The sequence below is a fragment of the Mus musculus genome, chromosome 12 (genome assembly GCF_000001635.26).
Source record: "Mus musculus strain C57BL/6J chromosome 12, GRCm38.p6 C57BL/6J".
In the NCBI taxonomy this organism is placed as follows: Eukaryota; Metazoa; Chordata; class Mammalia; order Rodentia; family Muridae; genus Mus; species Mus musculus.
Genome location: NC_000078.6, coordinates 12,382,190 through 12,404,270, shown reverse-complemented (window position 1 = coordinate 12,404,270; position 22,081 = coordinate 12,382,190). Strand labels below are relative to the sequence as shown.

Sequence of the window (22,081 nt, the reverse complement as noted above, 5' to 3'; positions counted from 1 at the left end):
CCTACGCTGTCGGGCACATTTCCTCGTTCCTACTTTGTAGGGGAGGTTGAAGAGACCAAAGGATGTTTACAAAGTCAGATCTGTGTAGAGAGTGGTCATGTCACTTCTCAAGTGCCAACTGCATACAAGAGCATGCACAAGTCCAGCACCATAAAAGACATCTATGGCATTTCTTATCAGTTTCCCAATCCAGCAGCTCCTGCACCCCTGAAACCTACTTGGCATCCGCTTAAGCACATTGCTGATCACAAATACATCACAGCTTGGGCAGAAACAGTACATGTAAAAAAATGTCCAAGTAGCAGCTATAAAGGAAGCAAACACAAGAACTCATTAGTCAGTCCTGAGCTTAAGTGATAAGTTCTAGGATGTTCATGTAATTGTTTCTTTCATGTAATATTTTCTGTTCGAACATCTCCATGTCACATAGCTTATGAATGTGTCGCCACAGAAATAAGGGGTCAAGTTCAAAATGGAACATCTCTTCCCAGAAAACAAGAAGTCAAGAAACAGAAATCCAAACTAGGTGTGTCTCTGTGAGCCCTGGGATAAATAAGTCATTAGAGTAGACGCGGCCTTAGACAAAGGAGGATATTCTGTTAGGAGCATCATGACCTGACATCAGAGACATGAAAGCTACAAGAAATGAAAGCCCTGTTCAGTTTGATTATCATGAGGTTCTTGCTCCTCTATTTTTCAAATCTCTATGGTTTATCACTATTCATGATGATTATTTTAGACTATACTAGACAGAATTGAGGCACCACCCCAAAAATCACGAACCACTTTTCTTCAATGTTATGGGATACTATTCTCAGCAATAGCACAGTGTCCGTTTTTGAGAAGGTAGAATAACCCATCCTTTACAATGTTATTTTGCACAGAAAAAAGGAATGTGGTTGAAAACAGAAATAAGAAATTCCATCTCCCATCAGCTCTTCTGCCTGGCTGTCGTGGCTTGTTGATAACATAGACACATCCTCGTTGAGGTAGATGGAGAAAGTAACGGGTCTTGTGTTGATGTCAGCTCTTCTCCCACCCAGAATGCTGCTATATGACTGTGTCAGAGAGCTGACCGCCCAGCTCGGTCTGCGTTTAACGTGTGATGCCACTGTGCTGACACTGTGCTTTGGCTACCCAGACAACTGGAACGCAGAGCCTGGCCAAACCCAGTTCTTTCGGTGACCGACTTGGTTAGACGATGGAACATGAGAAGCTATGGCACTCTATCTGCGCCTTCTCTTGGAGCTTTTGCTCAGAGCCCAGGGACAGAAAGAACATGATTTCAGCCAGCCTTGTGGGAATCTGGGGAGACAGAACAGCAGAACTCAAGCTGAACACGCTCAGTCAGTAGATTTGCTCATGTTGCCCACAAACACGCTTTGGGAAGACGATGCCATGCCAACCCCGTCACTCCTTTCCAGAGACCTGGATCCATGCTAGATTCTCTTTCCCACTCCCCAGCCCCTTGCCAGCTAGTCAGTCACCACATACTCTGCATTACATTTTTGCCTATCATGTGAGCTCTCCCTGTAACTAGCTCCCTCTCTTAACCTCCTTCCCGGTCTTCTCATGCCTTCCCAGCCTTCCTGTCTCCACTCCAGTTGCCTCATTGTGGTCATGTTAGCCCTTCCTTTTCCAAACCTGTCAATCACACTAGATGCCCCTTCAGGTCAAGCCTGTTCAAGGCATTTGGAAGTCAGGTGTGCTCTGTGGCATAAGCCCATGAGAATTGCCCATACTCCCTCTTGGAGATCAAACCTGGCAGCATCCAGATGCAACAGTTTTCCTGACAATCTGTCTCTGTAACGTATCTCCTTTTGTACAAATATCATCCGTCCTTTATATACACCCAAATGATGCCTCTTTCAGGAAACTTTCCTGATCCAATAGTCTGGATCCTTTTCTCTATGTTACATATGACTTTTGTTGTGGAAATCTAGACAGAGCAGAAGTCATACATAAATCAGGCTTAGGTTTGAAACTTGATTAAGCTACAAAATGATCATGTGCTACTACAAAGTTCATACCTCTAACCCCAACATCTTCATATATGAAATGAAGGGTGACATATCTCCTCCGTTTGCTGTGAGGATCAGAGATAGTATGTGGAAAGCTATTACACAGTACATACAATACACACAGTAGGTCATTTATAAAGTACAGGATGGATGCAATTAACCATATCTATTATTATGACTATCTTCAAGTTGGTTGGATATTAGCCAATGTTCCTGTCTTCTGAGGCACAGAGCCGTAGCAGGGTCATGATCTCTGGAGGGTCATGAGTTGGACTGAATGTCCTGGTTATTTAGGGGAAACCTGTTCTGGGGAAGCTAAAGAGGTGCAGACTGGTCACAAAGAACAGAGGCTCTCATCAAAGAGCCAAAGCCCCTTCGAGGACAAGTCTGATCGGTTAAAACAAAAGGAAGGGCTTCCTTGACAACCCCGCTCTTCCCCTCCCCCACTCCTCTGTTCCTCTGGGCTGCTTTTGTGGCCACACATGTTTCCGATGAATCTACGTTCAAATGAATTTCAGCCGACAAATACTCGATACAGCTCTTTGGTGGGAGAGAATTCCATCAGAATGAGGTCATGGTTTGGCTACAGTAAAATTAAAAATAACCCAGAGCGTCCCCCCACCCCCACCCGGCTGCCCAACCTGGCATCAACCCAGGGCGGTGCATTTGGGAACCATTATCGGGTTTATCGGGGTAACGTATCGCAGAAAACCTGCTTCTGTTTATAGACCATTTTATTATTCCGTTTTGACATTTCCCTTTTTTCTTCAACCCCTTTCCCCCCTAAGCAAATATCTATTAGACTGAGTTGAAATACGATCCAAGCAAATGTACTCTTTTTCAACTTCGGGCTAAAGCAGGTCTGACTAGAAGCAGAAATGCTTAAGTGAAAAGTTATGATTTACTTGCTTTCTAAAAGGAAACAGTGTCAGAAGGAGAATTTTATGTGACAAGGGAACTTGTGCACGGGCTGGCAGCTGACTGAATTGTCCTGGGAAAAATATTACTGCCTAGGAGGCTGGTCTTGGCCTCGAGCGCCCCCTATGGTAAGTAGAAACACTGCACCGGAAAAACCGGATGGCGCAGAAGGTAAGATTGGGTAGAGTGTAGAGATTGTGTCTACTCTCACCCCTTATACTATGCTGTTAGGTAAACCGAGGGCCAGTGGTTTGTCTCTCAAGGCAACTTGTACAATAGCATAGAGTAAACTAGGGTGCACAGTGGCGCGTGGAAGACGGAGGCGTGGGGAACAACCTGACCACGTGATTCTAAGAGATTTTTATCTTATGCTGCTTTGAGCATAGACTCTAAAAATGGTGGCTCACGCCTTTAATCCCAGAATTTGGGAGGCAGAGACAGGCGGATTTCTGAGTTCGAGGCCAGCCTGGTCTACAGAGTGAGTTCCAGGACAGCCAGGGCTACACAGAGAAACCCTGTTTCAAAAAACCAAAACCCAAAAAAAAAAAAAAAAAAAAAAAAAAAAAAGATTATACTCACATAATTTCAGAAAGATTCAATGGAGAAACAGATGGCAGGGTAAACACTTGTCCCCCACTCCCTACGTGCGACCTACTGTTATAAGCATCACCTACCTTTAACTTAGCTGGTATTTAGAGTAATCCAGCTGGTGAACTAAGGGCAAGTTGATCTAAACTTTGAGCTTGTGTGTTATTTATGTTCTGTCACCAATACAAACAGCACCCAGTTGTGCAGTGAAAGGTGAGATCTAGGACCAGACCGATCTAGATAGAAACCCACCTTTCCATTGCTGCTTCCTTGTCTTTTTCTACAGTCCTCGCTTCTGCTGGAGTTGGGATATAGTGGGAGACTGAGGACTTTCAGGCGGCTTTCCTGGTCTTTCTGTCAGGCCTGGGGCAACTATTATATTGTAAAATGGAAAGATGGTTTGAATTCTCTTTGAATGCATCAAAGAACAGACCTGAAAGGAATATGTGTTGGCGAGGGACCACGGGCACAAGAGGCAGCGCCTTGCCTGCAGGTTGACACACTCAACAGCATTTCACGCATGCTTAGGTGGGGGTGGGGAGGCTCCCGCTACTGCTCAGGCTTCAGCCCTTGTTTTCTCCTCCTTCTTCCCCTCTGACTTCTGATTATTCCCAGGCACCTCTAGGCTGGCCTCCTCCCAAGATCGTAGAAATGCCTTGTCTCCTCTCCCTCTTTTACTCTGGTTCTCCCTGAGACCCTTCAAGTTCCAGCCTCTATGGTGCGGTGTGTATGTGTGTGTGTATGTGTGTGTGTGTGTGTGTCTGTGCGCGCATGTGTACATGCATGTACTGTTGTTGCTGATGAGATTTTACTTCTCCATGAACTTATCAATGTTCCCCAAGGACTATTGACCCTTCCTGGAACACACTATCAGGCACTCTGCTTACCCCACCCTTCAGGGCTTGGTGAAAATGCCCTTTCTTTAAGAGCCTCCTAAATTCTCAGTCAAAATTAATCTCTCCCACAACTTTTGGTTTTTGATCTTTTGATGCTTTGCATATAAAAATGTATACATGAGGGGGGCCATGATACATACTACTACTGAAGTAAGATATTTAATATGGCCCATGCTGAGAATCACGAGTTGTTGTATGTATTGAGCTGATAAACTTCAGATGGCTATATAACACCTACAATATCTTCAGTCTTATTAATAGTAATTTCTTTCTTTCCTTTTCTTCTCTTTTTTCTTCTTTCTCTCTTTCTTTCTTCCTTTCTTTCTTCCTTTTCTCTTTCTTTCTTTTTCTTTCTTTCTTTCTTTCTTTCTTTCTTCCTTCCTTCCTTCCTTCCTTCCTTTTCTCTTTCTTTCTTTTTTTATTTTTGAGACAGGGTTTCTTTGCATAGCTCTGACTATCCTGGAACTTGCTCTGTAGACCAGGCTAGCTTCGAACTGATAAAGATCCGCCTGCCTCTGCCTCTGCCTCCCGAGTGATGGGATCGAAGGCAAGTGCCACCACATCTGTCTTAGTAGTAATTCTTATCTTCCAAGATAGTTTATCAGTCTTGTCCTGGTCTACAAGCTCTGTGTGAGCTCCCACAGTAATATTGTGTTTGTTCAGCATACCTAGAAAATCTGTTATTCAGGCTAACAGACTTCATTCATGTCCATAGGTTCAACCAACCTAATAGAAAAAAAAAAAAAAAAAAAGAAAGAAAGAAAAGAAAACAATTGGGTGCATACTGAACATATCCAGATAGTTTTCTTCTTACTCTTCCCTAACATTATTTGCATGATACTTATATTTTAGTGATATTTTAAGTAGTCCAGAAATGTTTTAAATATATAAGAAGATGTGCATACGTTATGTGCAAATGTTAGATGATTTTATATGAGGAGACTGAGTGCCTATAGGATTTTGGTTTCTTTTTTTTTTTCTAAGTTTGGAATGATTAATTCTTTTCTTTTGATTAATTAATAAGTATATTCATTTACTTTGCACCCTGATTGCACCTTCTCCTCCCAGCTCCTCTCTCTCCCCTTTCATCTCCCCTCATCCTCCAGTCCTTCCTCTCTCCTCAGAGAAGGGGGTCCTTCCGTGGATATCAGTCTGCCTTGGCATAGCAAGATGCAATAGGGCTAGGTGCATCTTCTTATTGTGGTTAGAGCAGGCAACCCAGTTAGGGGAAAGTCAGGCAAGCAGAGTCAGAGGCAGCCCTGCCCTTTCTGGTAGGAGTCCCACGTGAAGGCTTAGATGCACCACTGTTTCATGTTGCAGAGGGCTGTCCTATGCCTGCTCTCTGTTTGGCAGTTCAGCCTCCGTGGTCCCCTATGAGACCGAGTTGGTTAATTCTGTAAGTGTTCTTGTGATGTTCTTGACCTCTCTGGCTTCTTCAGTCCTTCCTGTCTCTCTCTTCCACAGGATTCTCCAAGCTCTTTCTAAGGCTTGACTATGGATCTTTACATCTGTTTCCATCAGTGTGGAAAGGCTATGTGAGGCCACTCAGATGACAGTTATGCTAGTCTGCACATAGAGCAGACTATCATTAATTGTGTCATGGGTGAGCTCTCTCTCATGGCATGAGTCTCAAACTGAGCCAGCATTGGTTAACCCTTCTCTCAAATTCTGCCCCATCTTTACCCCTACACCCCTTGCAGGCAGGACAAATTGTGGGCTGAAGGTGTTGTGGCTGGGTCTGTGTCCCAGTACCTCCATTAGAATTATTTTCTGGTTACTGGAGATGGAAATTTCAGAACACCAATGGCTCAGGCACTAAGATCAACAATTGATAAATGGGACCTCATGAAACTGAAACACTTCTGTAAAGCAAAGGACACTGTTAAAGAACAAAACCACTGCCTACAGATCTTCACCAACCCCACATCTGACAGAGGACTGAAAACCAAATTATATAAAGAACTTGAGAAACTAGGCACCAACAAACCAAATAACTCAATTAAAAAATGGGGTACAGAGATAACAAAGAATTCTCAAGGGAGGCCTAGAAGCACTTAAAGAAATACTCAGCATCCTTAGTCATCAGGGAAATGCAAATCAAAACTACTCTGAGATTCCATCTTATACCCTTGAGAATGGCTAAGATCAAAAACATAAGGGATAGTACATGCTGGTGAGGATGTGGGGGAAAAAAAACACTCCTCCATTGCTAGTGGGAGTGAAAACTTGAGGAATTGTGCTGGAAATCAATTTAGTGGTTTCTCAGAAAACTGGGAATAGTTCTACCTCAACACCCAGCTATACCACTCTTGGACATATACCAAATGATGCTCCACCACACCACAAGGATACATGCTCAAATAGGTCCATTGTAACTTTATTCATAATTTCCAGAAACTGGAAACAACCTAGATTTCCCTCAACGGAAGAATGGATAAAGAAAATGTGGAACATTTACACAATGGAGTATTTCTTAGCCATAAAAACAATGGCATCACAAAATCTGGAGGCAAATGGATGGAACTAGAAAATATCATTCTGAGGTAACCCAGATCCAGAAAAATCAAACATGATATGTACTCACCTATAAGTGGATATTAGCCATAAAGAATAGGATAATCGTGTTACAGTCCACAGATCCAAAGAAGCCAAGTAACAAGGAGGACCTAAGGGGACACACTCAAATCATTGAGTAACAGAATAGATAAATAAGTTAGTGGAGGGGGGGTTGGAAACCTGAAACAGCCATCTCCAGAATTTTGGTTTCTTACGTGTCATGAGGTCGCAGGGAGGGAGCAGAGGCTGGAAAGATGGCTCAGGAGCACTGGCTTCTCTTTCAAAGGTCATGAGTTCAATTCTCAGAAACCACATGGTGGCTCATAACCATCTGTAATGGGATATGATGCCCTCCTCTGGTGTGTCTGAAGACAGCTACAGTGTACTCATATACAACAAACAAACAAACAAACAAACAAATCTTTTAAAAAAGAGTCCCAAGGTCTCTCTTCCATCCTCCATCAGAAGACTAGAGATCACATACCTGAAAGTATTAACAAATTCTTCATTTCTTTTAACACTCCTGTGCCTTAGATGAACACAGTAAGTTCAGTAGTTGGAATTCATGTTGCATGTAAATATCCTATGTGAATTTCAGTTCTATTTGCAGGCTGTGGGATGGTGAATGAGCAAACGTACTTGAAACAATATTTTCAATGGTGTTAACGGTTGGATGAATATATAAGACAACTGGCTTAGAAATAAATATTGTATAAAATGCCATGAGTATTTGGTGTTACTGTATCACTCTACTGCTTCCTAACGCCAAATCTTTCTTTAATTATTTACTTTGTGATAATGGAGCACAAGAAACTTAACTGGGTCCCCATTGCGAGCTATTGCAATGTTTAGCTTTCCCAGTAGAGGGCGGTGATGGAACACACCAAGCCATGGCTTAGTTTTCTTCTGGGTTCTAGTGTGTTGCCTCTTGCTCCCATTTTGCAGGAAACACTTCATTTAGCAGGACGACAACTGATTCTCGAGACAGTTAAGTTTTGGTGGCCGGCCCCAATGTAGACAATTTCATACTGCTCTGCTGCAGTAACCCTGGAGTAGGGTCCCAGGGTCCCAGGGTCCCAGGGTCCCAGGGTCCCAGGGTCCCAGGGTCCCAGGGTCCCAGGGTCCCAGGGTCCCAGGGTCCCAGGGTCCCAGGGTCCCAGGGTCCCAGGGTCCCAGGGTCCCAGGGTCCCAGGGTCCCAGGGTCCCAGGCCCACAGACTTTGCCTAAATCACAATAGGTTTCCAGCTTGTCAATCATAGGTTATCTTGACAGGTTGGGACCAAGCTCAGCTTGTGACCCCTCAGAAGAAAAACTGCTGCTTGTTAGCCTGGCTATCTCTATCTGGAAAGGCTACTTAGTTTTTGGAATTTTCACTCCACTTTCAGGTCTGCAAGGTTCAGTGTGGTGACTGTGGATCAACCATGATCTTGGGGAACTCAGTGAACAAGCTCACCTTCCAGCAGAGTGCAGAACACATGTTCTCCAATAAGATCACCCAGCTCTGGATAGATTCCTCTGCCTCTGAATGTGATTGTTCTGTTGACATCTATCACAGACCTTATGGCATCCGTTAAATGCCCTTTATTCCCTTATGGAAGAATAGCTTATAATCGCTTGGGCTTAATTTCACCTTTCAAATACCTGTATGGCTTCCGTCTCCTGATAGGTCCTTGGCTTGCATAGAATGTTACTGACAGAGAGATCTCTGAAGACAGTTACACAAAGCTGAGATTTCTACATTAGCCTGGTAATGTTTTTGTCTTGTGGGTAGTGCTAGGGTGTTTGGCAATAGAAAATGAGTTGCCAGCAATCCATAGTACACAATGACATCGAGATGAAAGGAGCCTGTGGTTGAATGTGATAAGATGGCTTGGGAGTGCACCTGGACAGTGTAATTGACCATTTTGTCAGCAATGATGACGATAGGGACAATATAGGACATGCTTTTTTGAGTTTACTTCAACAATTACAAAATGAAACTGGCAAGTTATCGACCTTTCATGATGAGCTAATGCCACAGGTTGTAGATCAAAGAGATTCTAAGATGACTCCAGATTATGTACTTATTTCTTGTAGCCACAGGCTGTTGATATAGCTAAAAGGTCAACACAAAGTTATGAGGTGCATTGCTGACTTGCAGTGACAGCTGAGTCTAGAGACTTTCCAATCTCTCACATGAAAGTTAAGGCATCCTACAGGAAATGTTAATATGCTAAATGGGAAGAAGAACATGTGAATGAAAGCTATGAATGGCAACCTTGAATTCACATATAATCCAGAGGTTCCTCTCCCACTGAGATCAGCTTGCCCTACATTATCTAAGGAGAATCATCTTCCCTACATGGACTCCTCATTCTAACCTTGTTGTGAGTAGATGTCTTAAAAAAGGATGCTCAGTCTCTTCATAACCACAACAACCGCTCTCTGCCACCACTAGACTCATGGTCACAGGCATGTCTCCATATGACCTAGAAATGCAGGTACATGTGAAGTCTCAGAAAGAAACAGTTTCAACAAAAAGAATCAAAAGTATTCTAATACTTGTTTGGAAACTTGGGAACCATGAGTGGCCATGATTTTGTGGATATTTGAGCAAGAAATGTAGAATGTAATAATATCCTGAGGTATGTAATATGATGTAGCTGGATAGTCTATATAGTCCGTCAGCCATGCATTGCTTGCTTGGTTGATCAGCTAGGATGGCTTCTCAGTTGACTTCAGAAGCTGGACAACTTCATCGACGTGCTTTTGGAAGACAGTCACACATCATCATTCCTGTCCTGGCTATGGCTAGTCTCATGCTACAGCAAGCCGAGAGAGTAGTGACACAGAGACGTCTGCTATGCTATCCTTTACGTAAAGCTTTTGTGACCTCTAGGTCACATTTATGGAGAATGACATGCTGTGCTTGTTGATATCTTTTTATCAACTTCTTACAAGCTAGTTACCTCAAACGACAGAACCTTGATTAAGAAAATGCCCTCATCAAACTGACCTGTGAATAAGTCCTTAGGGCATGTTCTTCATTAATGATAGATGTGAGAGGGCCCAGCCTACTGTGAGTAGTGTTAAGGCTAGATAGGGGTTCCTAGGCCATATAATAATAAAATAATAATAAGACAACCATCATCATCATCACCACTACCATCATCATCATCATTTGAGCAAACCACAGGGAGCAAACAGCATTTGTTTATCTGTGAGCTCTTGCTTTGGTTCCTGCTTCCAGGTTCCTGCCTTGAGTTCCTGCCCTGACTTCTCTTCATGATGAACTATAAGGCACGGGATGAATAAACCTTTTCCTTCTAAGTTGCTTTTGGTCATAGTGTTTTATTACAGAAACAGAAAGCAAACCAAGACAAGTGCTATAATTTCCCTACATTCTTGGGCAGAGAGCAAATTGGGTTAAATTTATCATGGGTGATTCATATATTCATTTCCCATTGTGTTGAATGAAGGGATCCAGAATTCAGTGCTTGGACAGAATCATAGACAGATACATAGGTAGCTGGAGCTCCTTGAGGGGATATCTCTGTCAGCAAAGTGCTTGCCTTCAAGCAATGAGGACTTGAGTTCAACCTTCGGATCCTTAAAAAAAAAAAAAAAAAAAAAAGACAGGAATGGTGGCATAAACTTATAATCCCAGCACTGGGGAGGTGCAGATAGGCAGATGCCTGGGGTTCACTGGCCACTCATACCTGGAGAGTTCAAAGCAAACAAAAACAACACCCCACCACCACAGACACACTTGCACACACAGGGCAGTGCCTATGGTTGTCCTTCTGCTTTCACATCCACACGCACACACATAAGACAGTGCTTCCATCCTTGAAATGTTGCAGTAGCTGTTATCTGTAAGATGGCTACGAACAGAGCAGATGCTTCTGCTGCCGTGGAGTAGAGCTCTTCAGGAAACAGTCAAATGGCCACATCTCACTGTTAGCAGCACAGAGACGTAGCAGAGATCAGAATGAAACAATCTAATACGACATCCAGTATTGTTTGATGAGCAAAGTGTTGGGGTGGGGGTGGCACGTTTTTATGTCTGACAATAAAAATGTAACAAAAAAAATATTTAAATTCCATGGCAATAGAGTACAGTCACTGGCTCTCATCCAGTTTCTAGACATCAATCAATTCGCAGACTTAGAACCCACTAATTAAAGTGAAGTCGTGGCCTGGAACTCAAACTCTCTTTTTTAAAGACCTGATGTAATTCCCTCTTCAGGAATCTTCAAGGGGCCTGTGGCCTGGAGTGCCTATACTCAGGCATCTTGAAAATTGTTAAGCCAGTGGTTCTCAGCCTTCCTAACGCTCATTTAATACAGCGCCTCATGATGCGGTGACCCACAACCATCAATTTATTTTTGTTGCTACTTAGGGACTTTAATTTTGCTAGTGTTATGGATTATAATATAAATCTCTATGCTTTCTGATGGTCTTAGGTGACCCCTGTGAAAGTGTCATTCAACTTTCAAAGGGGTCCTGGTTCACAGGCTGAGAAGCGCTGTGTTAAACGCTATCTCTCAGTTGGTGCCGATTCTCGAGCTCCCTGGTAGCTGCAGAATCTTCTCATTCACCGCAGTGCTTCCGGTGAGCACAGGACAGCCGAGGGCTTCCGGTGAGCAGAGGACAGCCGAGGGCTTCCGGTGAGCAGAGGACAGCCGGGGGCTTCCGGTGAGCAGAGGACAGCCGGGGGCTTCCGGTGAGCAGAGGACAGCCGGGGGCTTCCGGTGAGCAGAGGACAGCCGGGGGCTTCCGGTGAGCAGAGGACAGCCGGGGGCTTCCGGTGAGCAGAGGACAGCCGGGGGCTTCCGGTGAGCAGAGGACAGCCGGGGGCTTCCGGTGAGCAGAGGACAGCCGGGGGCTTCCGGTGAGCAGAGGACAGCCGAGGGCTGAGCTCCAGTCTGACCTTCATGGGGCTCAGTTTGAGCAGGAACTGCCTAGTGGTTATCCCCTTCTTATCTTGAATTTAAAATTTGGCAACTAGGGACTAGAGAGGTGGCCCAGCTGTTGAGACTATTTGATGCTCTTGGAGAAGACCAGGTTCAATTCCTGGCAACTACATGGTGGTTCATAACCACCACTAACTCCAGATTCAGGGGACTGATGCTGTATTCTGACCTCCACAGGCACTGAACACATATATTCATGTGCGTACATACATGAAGGCAAAGCACTCACATAAAATAAATAAATCTAGCACTTAAAAACAAAATGACTGCTGGCTCTCTAACCCAAGGCATGAGGATGAATCTTGTAGAGACAGACAAGTAGCACGTTTGTAACTTTCCCTACCAGACAAGATAGAAAGGAGAAATACTGCCGCATAATTGCAGGGATTTATGTCACCACTAAAGACCTGAAGAAGGAGAATAGGTGTTACCCACCATATGTTCATTTAATTCAGCCAAACTCTCAGCTAGTGCACATCCATTGAACTCATCAGAACTCCTCTACAGAAGTCAGATGGGTCATGAACAGCTTCATGATGTGAATTTAGGCAGATGTTGATTGCAATTTCAGTCACTGTCCCTCGTGTGGCATTGTTATTGCAGTGAATCAACAAAGCTCCTAGGACACAATGTAAGACTATTGACAAAGACAATTCCTTTATCTCCATAGCAACTTGCAAGCACTAATACCATTAGTTGTCCTTTGTTTAGCATGGCCAAAAATAGGCTGTCGCAGTTTTGTGACAAGGCTATATCTGTTCTCCAGTCTGCCAAGTCACTTGACATTCAGCCAAACATTATACCAGTCCATTCTATTGGTAACTCTGTATTGATTAGATCTTGTGGTATGAAAGTAGTAAGTATGTTTGGACACTTAGTAAGACACGTGAAAACTGGTAAGTAGAAATAAAACTTATAAAAAGTCCTGGGCCACTACCTTGAACTTTAAAAGTGTTTTTCTTTTAATCACTATGGACCATGTCAAAATACCTACTTTAAGCAAAGAGAAGTAGAGTCACCTGTAACACTATAAGACTGAAGGTAAAAAAATTACAGGCTCACCAGCAAATTAACATTACAGTAAAAAATATTCCCAGCACCTTTTTCTTGTGATCCAACAAATCGAACCGTATTTAATTAATTGATTAATTAATCAACCTCTCCATATTGTCCTGGCTGTTCTAGAACACTCTGTAGAGCAGACCTGCCCCTGAACTCACAGAGATCCATCTCCCTCTGCCTCTTCAGTTCCAGGAATAAAGGCATGAGTCACATAGAAGAGAAGGAAGCTCTAAGGAACTTCTGAAAACCACCCATCACAGGATCACAGCAGTCTTGCAGAATTTCGAAACAAGGCTTTGGTCTGTATTGGGTGTCATTTTCCTTTTGAAACATAGCTTCTGGTTTGTTACTGGATCCTGGTAGAGACCAGGTTTCTTGTAGCCATGGGATGTTAGATAAGCATGAGATTGAGTTTGCCACTGTCAGCTAAGTACTGCCTCAGAGTGGTGCCCAGCAGAAAGTTAACAACAACAGGCCATTGTATAATTGAACAGGTTTGCACAGCTCTAGAATGTTGCGGCCGCCAGCAGCTCGCAACGTGAACGGTTCGACTGATATGGCTACTCGAGCTGAAAGAGAGGAATCTAGACGGGGCGAAAGAAGAAACGGAGCTAAGACAAATTCATTCTGATCAAAGCTCAAATTTTATCGTTGCGACACTAGTTATGAAGGAAGGGGGAGGGGACCCGATTCCTGCTGAATAATCTCTGGTCCAGTAGAAAGGTGAGCACTTGTGTGGCTCCGCAGGTTCCAGCAGTGGGCGTGGCAGAACGAATGAGCAGGAAGCTCCACCCCCGAGCAAGCAGGTTTCAGGCTGGGGGAGGCGAGACTACACTAGAAGGCATAAATGGGTCACATGGCTTGATGACTCTGCTGTCTTGTTCTCTTCTGTCCCTCAATCCATAGCCACAGACTGCTGGGGACACGTCTTTCAGGAAGAGAGAGTTCAGGTCTATCTTACAGGTGTGTCTGAACACCACACTCAAAGCCCTTTTGAGTGGAGGGCTGAGGCATTACTCATCTTACCCAGGAGTGATCCTGATGGATAGTGGCAAGGTAGATATTCCTGGGAGATCCTGCTGAGAGCAGTGTCTCTCTGGCTGTCCACTACGTCAGAAGTGAAGATGAAATGGGTTCATGAACATCTATCTGCCAATGGTTTGCCTGAGACAGCACTGAAAAACTGGTGACAGGAAAGTCAGAGGACAAGGTCTTTTATGTGTTCCTATTACTCAACACAGACCAGGAAGTTCTATTTCTCACATGGATTCTGAGGGAAAGGATATCTACTGTGGGGAGCTTTTTATAACAGGAGGATGGGATTAATACAGGAAAAGAAAACTGGTTTCTAGTTTCAAAGAGCTCCCTGCCTGCCAGGACAATTGAGATGACCATGAGAAGCCAGAGGAGGCATGTACAAATGACAGAAATTATATGACTATAGTTAAATAGCGGGGTCATTACCAGCCTGGTTGATGTATCTGTGGTATCAGGTTCCTGCCCTATCTCATCCTATTAACTGTGAGCTAGGAGGAAGGGTCTATTTTTCCACAGCAAGAACATCCTAAGAATTTCTTCTCTTTCTACCTCAGACATGTGTGATTCTTTGGGGGAGAAAATAAATGGATATCTGTGCCAACCAGATCCAAAACAGGCTAGAAAAGCAGCTGGCTTAGAGCTTGGGGAAAAAATCATCTGCAGAACCAGCCAGAGATGTGGGGATGAAAGAAGAGTTCTTAGGAGCAGGAGTAATGAGAAGGTGCTCATTAGATGGAAAGAAAGGGCTTTGGTTGGAGCTGGAAGGATGCCCAGCTTTAGGAAGGATGCCAATGGGGTATAGTCCAAGAACAAGAAGTAGTGGGCTCCAGATCTAGGATGAAGCAAGGGTATAGGTTATGAATCTGAAGAGCTGGGCACATGTCCCATATAGGCCAGTGCCCAACAAGGCATCAGTTTCCAGTGTGTTAAGTGCAACTTCATAATCCCAGGACCGTGGGGCTTACACTCTGCTTCTGATATGCACTAAGCATGCTCCTTGTATTTTGTTCCTAGGTATCCACATATTTATGTACTTCCTTACATTGTTAGTTAGAGTCAAAAAAAAATTAAGGCACATAAGACATGGAGTCACCTCAGCTGCCCATTAACACAGCTAAAATGGAAACATCAACCCCCTTAAGACACAGCCAGAACACATGCCAATGACTTAAACTCACCATGACAGTGTTTTGACAAGATAAAGCCACCTCTTGGACAATGGTTTAATCAAGAAAGTCAGCTTAGCCTTGGGCTATCACATCCTTTTTGAGAGCATGCCTTCCTTCCTTGAAGGGAAGAAAGGAACTGGCACTATGCAGGGTGAAGTACCATCTCATTCTAGGAATGCAGGAGTCTATCTTCCATAACCTTCAGACATCAAGATATGCCAAATAGTCCCTGGTAGAAGCAGTGTTTTCAGACCACCCTGTTTTCCTAAGTGGTGACCATATGTACATCAGCATGGGGTGAGACTTTAGAGTTAATTAATGCTTCATTGAATGGATGAATAAGAAGGCAGATGAGAAAGCCAGATCTAGAATCAAACAAATGTAAGGCAAAAACAAGACAAACTTTGCCTGAATATAAGTTCACTAAAATACAACGTCATTTAATTAACCAGTGTCTCTGTAGAAATATGCTCCCCTACCAGTAGAGTGAACAGACATAAACAAGGTGAGATCTTCCCCTACAAATGCGATAAAAACCACTTCTTTCTTTGGAGTACATGTCAAACTGTCACCATCTGGATTCATGCTGGTTAAATTGTGGTATAGATGGCGGTGGCCACTTTAGGCAGCATTATGTCAGAGATCTAAGTGGAGACTTTATTTCACAGTCCCACCTCTGCTTTTGATGGCATCTCTATCTATGTGTACTTAAGCTTCTTTCGTTGGTACAGATAGGTGAAAAGAAGTAAAAGCAGACAAACAAAGCCTAGGTGACTGCCACAAGGCTAAATTGGATATGTCACTGGTGATAAAGATGAAATATTCCTTATTATTTGTGAGTTTTCTAAATCCATCAGAATCTTTAATCACAGCTATAAAAGTTGTCATCAAAATGACCTATCATATTATGAACATAAAAAGATTAAGAGGGTCCATGATGTCTTCATTACTTAATTAAAATTTCTTAGTTTAATGATGCGTAACTGTGATAGATCCAATACATAACATATGTCTTACAGGTTGTAACTGGAAACCTCGGAATAGGAGTGATAGAATAGCATTCTTGTTCATTTACACACTCACTCACTCACTCACTCACTCACTCACTCACTCACTCACTCACTCACTCATTTATCCCTTTGTCCAATGCTCTCACAGTTTAACAAAACACATGTATCATCGAAGCTATAAAGAGCCAAGATAGTGGAACTCAATCACCATCATTGCCTACATTAATAACCTACCGAACTGCTCAGTCTTGGCACACCCAGAGTAAGAAAGTCACATCTTCCTACAGATACAGTGGCATTAGAGATACTATTTGACATATTTGTGTGGATTGTCCTATGTGCCTAACAATGACTCTATGTTGAGCTGTGCCTGGGATGTGAGAGTGAGGGTGGTTTGATGCCTGTCTTCCTTGTGGTCATATCTCACAGATTTCAAGGTAAGTTTATACATCTTACTTCACAAGTGAGAAAAGAACAGCCTAGCTATTGATGCAGGTGGATGCAACAATACTGGTTCTTGTAGAAAAAGGGGATAGAATCAGGAGTCCAACAGAGGAGAGAGAGAGAGAGAGAGAGAGAGAGAGAGAGAGAGAGAGAGAGAGAGAGAGAGAGAGAGAGAGAGAGAGAGAACACTAAACAAACAAAAGCAGCAATGGTGTGCCATGATAATGGTAATTACTGTATCCAGGTGGTTTTGGCCATGAGCTTGCTTTCTCTTCCATTATCTTGGAAGTCTGCAGTCATATTTTGCATATCGTAGTATCAGTAGCTATAAATTGGATGATAGTGAGCCATAGAACCTAGGTATGTGGGATACTGTGGCATGTAGCCTTGTCTAAGCACATTCTCTGTTGTTCTTACATGCAAATCACCTAATGATGCACTCTCAGAATGCATCCCAGATATTAACAGATGTGTCTAAGTTTCAGTTGATCTGATAGTTGTATGCACAATCTGGATGAATCACTCTTGCATCCAGTATCCAACACTAGTGATAGACTGAAGTCACCATTTCCCAACTTTCCATTCAAATCTCCTCACAGCCTCAGGAATCGGTGTACTCTTTTTTTACTGCCTGTTATATGAAGCCCAAAGATATAAGCTCAAGGTTACTCAGGTCTACAGCAGCTGTCCTAAACTAGCATGTTGAGAAGACCAGGGGCTGAGTGAAGGGAACCCAACAAACTGAAGGTGCAAAATGAGGGACAATTGAACTTAACCACTTCTCACTAGCTCCACAGTCAATGTCACTGGAGAATGGCATGTTGCACAAGAAATGTGTTCTGTGCCTTTGTACACATCTGCTGGCATAATATAAGCCTTACTTCCAGGTTCAAGCCACCTACTAATCCAGCAGGCAGAAAAACTATGGGAAGGCCAATATTTAACCATTTGCCTTTTTAGCCAAACTCTCAAGGTTGGTCATGGTGCTGAGTATTAAACAAGATGCTCATATATTACCCCGTCCAAGAATCAGGGGATATATTAAAAAAATGAATATAAAAGATAGGCAATCAGCAGGAAATCCATGGAATGCTGTCTTATGGGCACAGCACAGCTGTGACACTCATGAAGTCACAGCACCTGCAGCCATCTGCATAGGACTTGCACAAGAACAAGGCACTCAACAATCAGTCACAGATGGAGGATGGACTCATAGGGCTCCACCCTGTCCAGGGGAACTATTGGCAATCAAAGAATGCTGGAGAAGGGGAAGCCATTGACTTCAGTGATGTAGCCATTAGAGAGTTACCTATGCTCCAATATGGCTTCACACCCATAAATAGAGAGGGTCACAAGTGAGATAGGGAGTTGGTAGAATGAGGGAGAAGGATAAGAGAGAGAAGGATGAGTGTTACCACAATGTATTATATACATGTGGGGAAATGACACAGAATATACTCATCAATAGAAACCCCCTCCTTTTCCCATCAGCTCCGTCTACATTCTTGTCCAGCCTCAGTTCTCACCAAGTTCCCATTGTTTGTCCTCTCCTTCACTCCTCCAAAACCAGAACTAAACGTGTCAGCCATAGACTGTCTCTGCAGGAGTCCAACCTCACTGCCTTTGTCTATGCTGATACCTCTATCAGTTAAGAGTCGTCCCCCCACCCCCATTCTTCACTACTATCTCCCTCTTGTCTCCACAGCTGAGCTCAGCAGGGTAAATCCCTTGACTTTGACCCAACCTGACCTTAACTAGGCCAGGTTTTCCATCCTTCCTATCACATGACTTTGTAGTCATCTCTATCAGAACAATCAGCACATAGAATCATATTTTATAGGTCCCTAGAACATGGGAAGTCTCTGCCTTTCTAAAGCATATTGTTAACGGGTTTATAGTGAGTGAGTGAGTGACCCAGTTACTTCGCCCTGCAGCCACAGGTGACAGAGCTTGGGAGGAACCAGAAAGGATGCGCTCCTGAGTGCTTCCTTCCTTTGCCCTGGGTCAACAATCTTCACTTGCAGCCATAGGAATTCAGAGACACTAGTTTGACACCCTCTGAGAAAGAGCGTACAGATTTCTACGGGGAGTAGAAGCATATGGCTACCTTGAGGGTAGGCGGGAAGTTAATAGCAGGTAGTTTACGTCAACATGCCACACATGGCTGCTTCTCAAGCCCCTTAACTCTGTCTGAGGGTAGAACGGGATATTTATTAAAAACACTAGCAAGGTCTGTCAAAGTGAGACCTTTCATATTCGTAATTCCTACCATCTGTAACATCTTATATTACACAAGATCCCCAATTACCAGTAGCAGTGTTAATCCATCATCTGTCTTAGATATTTCTGGATCTTCTTTATATACTTGACTCAGCTCCCCTTTCTACTTTTTATGAGTATATGCTCTCTGCTTGCTACAGTTAATTTTATGTTGTTTATTATTATGTTGTGGGGCTATCTAAAAATATTTTGGGAATTTTATTTGTAGAACTAGAATAGTGTGTAATCACAATTTATACTGAATTAAAACAAAACAAAACAAAAAAATGAGTCTTTTAATTAAAGAAAAGAAATCAATTTTCCTTTTCTTATCATAGATTGCAGTTATAACTCCCATATGGGTGGCAATCTCTATCAAGACTAGAAGCTGATGTAGTAGATTGCTGGGCCGTGGACTGTGAGAGGAAGCCTGGGAAGGTTGAGCTGAAGGCTTGAAGCCCCGGAGACCCTGAAGGAGTGGTAGGAACTTTGCCTGCTCCAGGCACCAGGCCTCTGTCATGTAGCCACAACCCCCCCCTCCCCCCATAGATTTGTGGCCATCAGTCACTAAGGGCCCCAAGCTTTTCCACATGTAGATGAGGCACCCCTAACATCTCAGACCAAGACAATAGGAAAAGAGATGTAGGCTCAAAACAGTTCTCTATGCTAATGAGGTACCTAGAGGTCTGGAGGGAGTTACCAAAAAAACTTTCCTTCCCAGACATTCCTCCCTGCAAAAGGTATGTAACCTCAGGCCCACCCTGAGAAGTGGGGTACAGTTTTACACATCCACTTTCCACCGTGACAATAAACTGTTTGGGACCACAGACTCTTTTCATCGAAACCCACGGAGGGGAGCCATGGAGATGGCCTTTGCCTACAGAGCCTCAGTCTAGTCTCCCATTGAAGGCCTCTCTGCACTGCCAGCCACAACTGCTACCAAGCCCATTGCTGTCAAGCCAAGGACAATCCCGGTGGGGCAAGACAGAGCTCCCTTTTCCCCAGGCCCCGGGCTAGATGCTGTTCCCAGCCCGTGGGCCCCCAACTCCATTCTCTGCTCTTCTGGGACTCCCAGGGGCGCCTGGGTGTCCATGGGTCTGAGAATCCCATTGCCCTGGCCTTGTTGCAGGCTGGGAGCCCATGAGTCAGCTCTGGTTTTCCCACGTCTCAGACTGGGCATTCCCAACCCCGGAGTGATGTCTGGGTGCCCAGCACCTGCCGCGACAGACAGCGCTGTGGGATAAGCACAGTCAAACTCCCTGCGTTCCACCGCAGATGAGTGTTACTATTTGTAATAACATCAAAGACGATATTACATTTTCAAGAAGTCGTTAATGATGCTTATTTCAGAACTTAATCTATCCTGCCTGGTCTTAATTAATTAATTCTTAATATCTAACTTAATACCAAAGAGTCATTTACTCTCCATTTCAAGTCAAATATAAAGAAATTATCAGTCAAGGGCCATTGAGATGCTAGAAGGAAAGGATTGCCTTCCATAAGTTGTTCTTTGACCTCCAAAATGCACATGGACACACAACAAATAAGTAGCATAAAAAGAAGTTTTCAGTAAAATAAACATAGTTATTTTTTTTACTTGTGAAATAATAAATTATAGGTATGTGCACACTGCTGGTGTAAGTTTGGAACACTGTCTGATAGTCTCTTAGAAAATCTAAATACATAATCCAGCCACACTGCCCATAGACAAGGGAGGCATATTGTCATACAGAAATTTGCTGATAGCCGAGTGAGCAGAAGAACTAGACACAGCCAGACAAAAAGGAAGTCACACTGTAGATTTTTTTTTTTTTGTAAAAGTTGTACACACTACACAGGAACCTACAGAGGCAACACATACCCATGCTGCTGGGGATGGTGGGGTGAGCATGGAGAGACAAGGGCTACAGAGGAGCTGAGCAAACTCAGGGATAACGTAATTGCTATTACATACAGCGTGCTGATGCTTTCAGACTATGAGCATAATTTGTATGTGTCAATATTAACATAGGCATTTTAAATATGTTTAGTCTATTGTGTATCAACTAAACCTCAAAACATCTGAGATGTGAACTAAAATGGCTAAATTAATAATAACTTAATTTTATAGCATGTGTGTCTGTCTGTCTGTCTGTCTGTGTGTCTGTGTGTGTGTGCACTCAGCTTCATTTCTCTATATCTGTACACATACTGGCTTGCACAGTGCTTATTTTTTACTTTACAAGAAAAATCAATGTATACATTATTTATAGCATGACCTTATTTTCACAAGATACAAAATTCCTATTCAATGGAGCCAATGAAAATAATGTTTAAAATGTGGCAAAATATTGAAAGTAAAAAATGTAAAGGTGTTTATTATGGGAAACAACTAATTTTATTTTTTAATCCATTCCTTCATGCACTGCTTCAACCAAACCTGAAGCTTCAAGAGAGTCTTTAGAAATGGCTGCTCCTCCTCCCCGCCCCGTGCTGCGTCTGCTCTTCTATTGGCTTCATTCATTCAAGTAACACCTACTCATGGCTACTTAGAAAATGTTGCCCTTTATATCGGTGGGGGGAGTGCAGAATTGGGGGAGATAGGAGAATTCTGTGTAGCTAGGATACTCTTGACATTGCTTTATGTAGATGTCCATGTGTATGTGCATGTGTGTGTGTGCATGTGTGTTTGTGTGTATTCACATGGTAAACCTATGAGGGCAGAAGAGCATGCACCTTTATCATCTGCATACACACTTATTTGGAAGCCAGGGGTCAACATTGGGTATTATCCCTCAGAAGCCATCACCATGCCTTTTTGAAACATGGGTTTTCACTGGCACCTTGGAGTATTATCTAGAGTAGGCTGCTCAGCCGAGCAGCCCGAAGATCTACCTGCAGCTGTTGGGATAACAAGTAAGTGCCACTACATCTGGCTTTAAATGTGGGTGCTGGGGACCAAACTCAAGTCCTCATGCTTGTACACAGCACTGAACCCTGAGCTAGGGTCCCAGCTCCACCTGGTACAGGCACTTTGAAGATGTCTGAGTTTTGTGAGCCAATCATGAGAACATTTCTCTAAATAAGCACACAGTGAAAGCAGACAGACGTTTATTTATTTAATGGATGAGTGCTCTGCTGAATATACATCCACAGTCTGGAAGAGGGTATCAGATCCCCTTCATA

The 22,081-nt window shown here is 43.4% G+C and overlaps 1 long non-coding RNA gene across 1 annotated transcript in view; it reads left to right on the top strand.

Annotated features, from left to right (window-relative positions):
* Nucleotides 1–11,795: 11,795 nt before the first annotated feature.
* 4921511I17Rik (RIKEN cDNA 4921511I17 gene) overlaps nucleotides 11,796–22,081 on the top strand; it is a 40,954-nt gene continuing 30,668 nt past the window's right edge. The window contains exons 1-2 of the long non-coding RNA NR_045829.1: nucleotides 11,796–11,852; nucleotides 13,183–13,295. This is a non-coding gene — a long non-coding RNA (RIKEN cDNA 4921511I17 gene). The remainder of the gene's footprint in view (nucleotides 11,853–13,182; nucleotides 13,296–22,081) is intronic.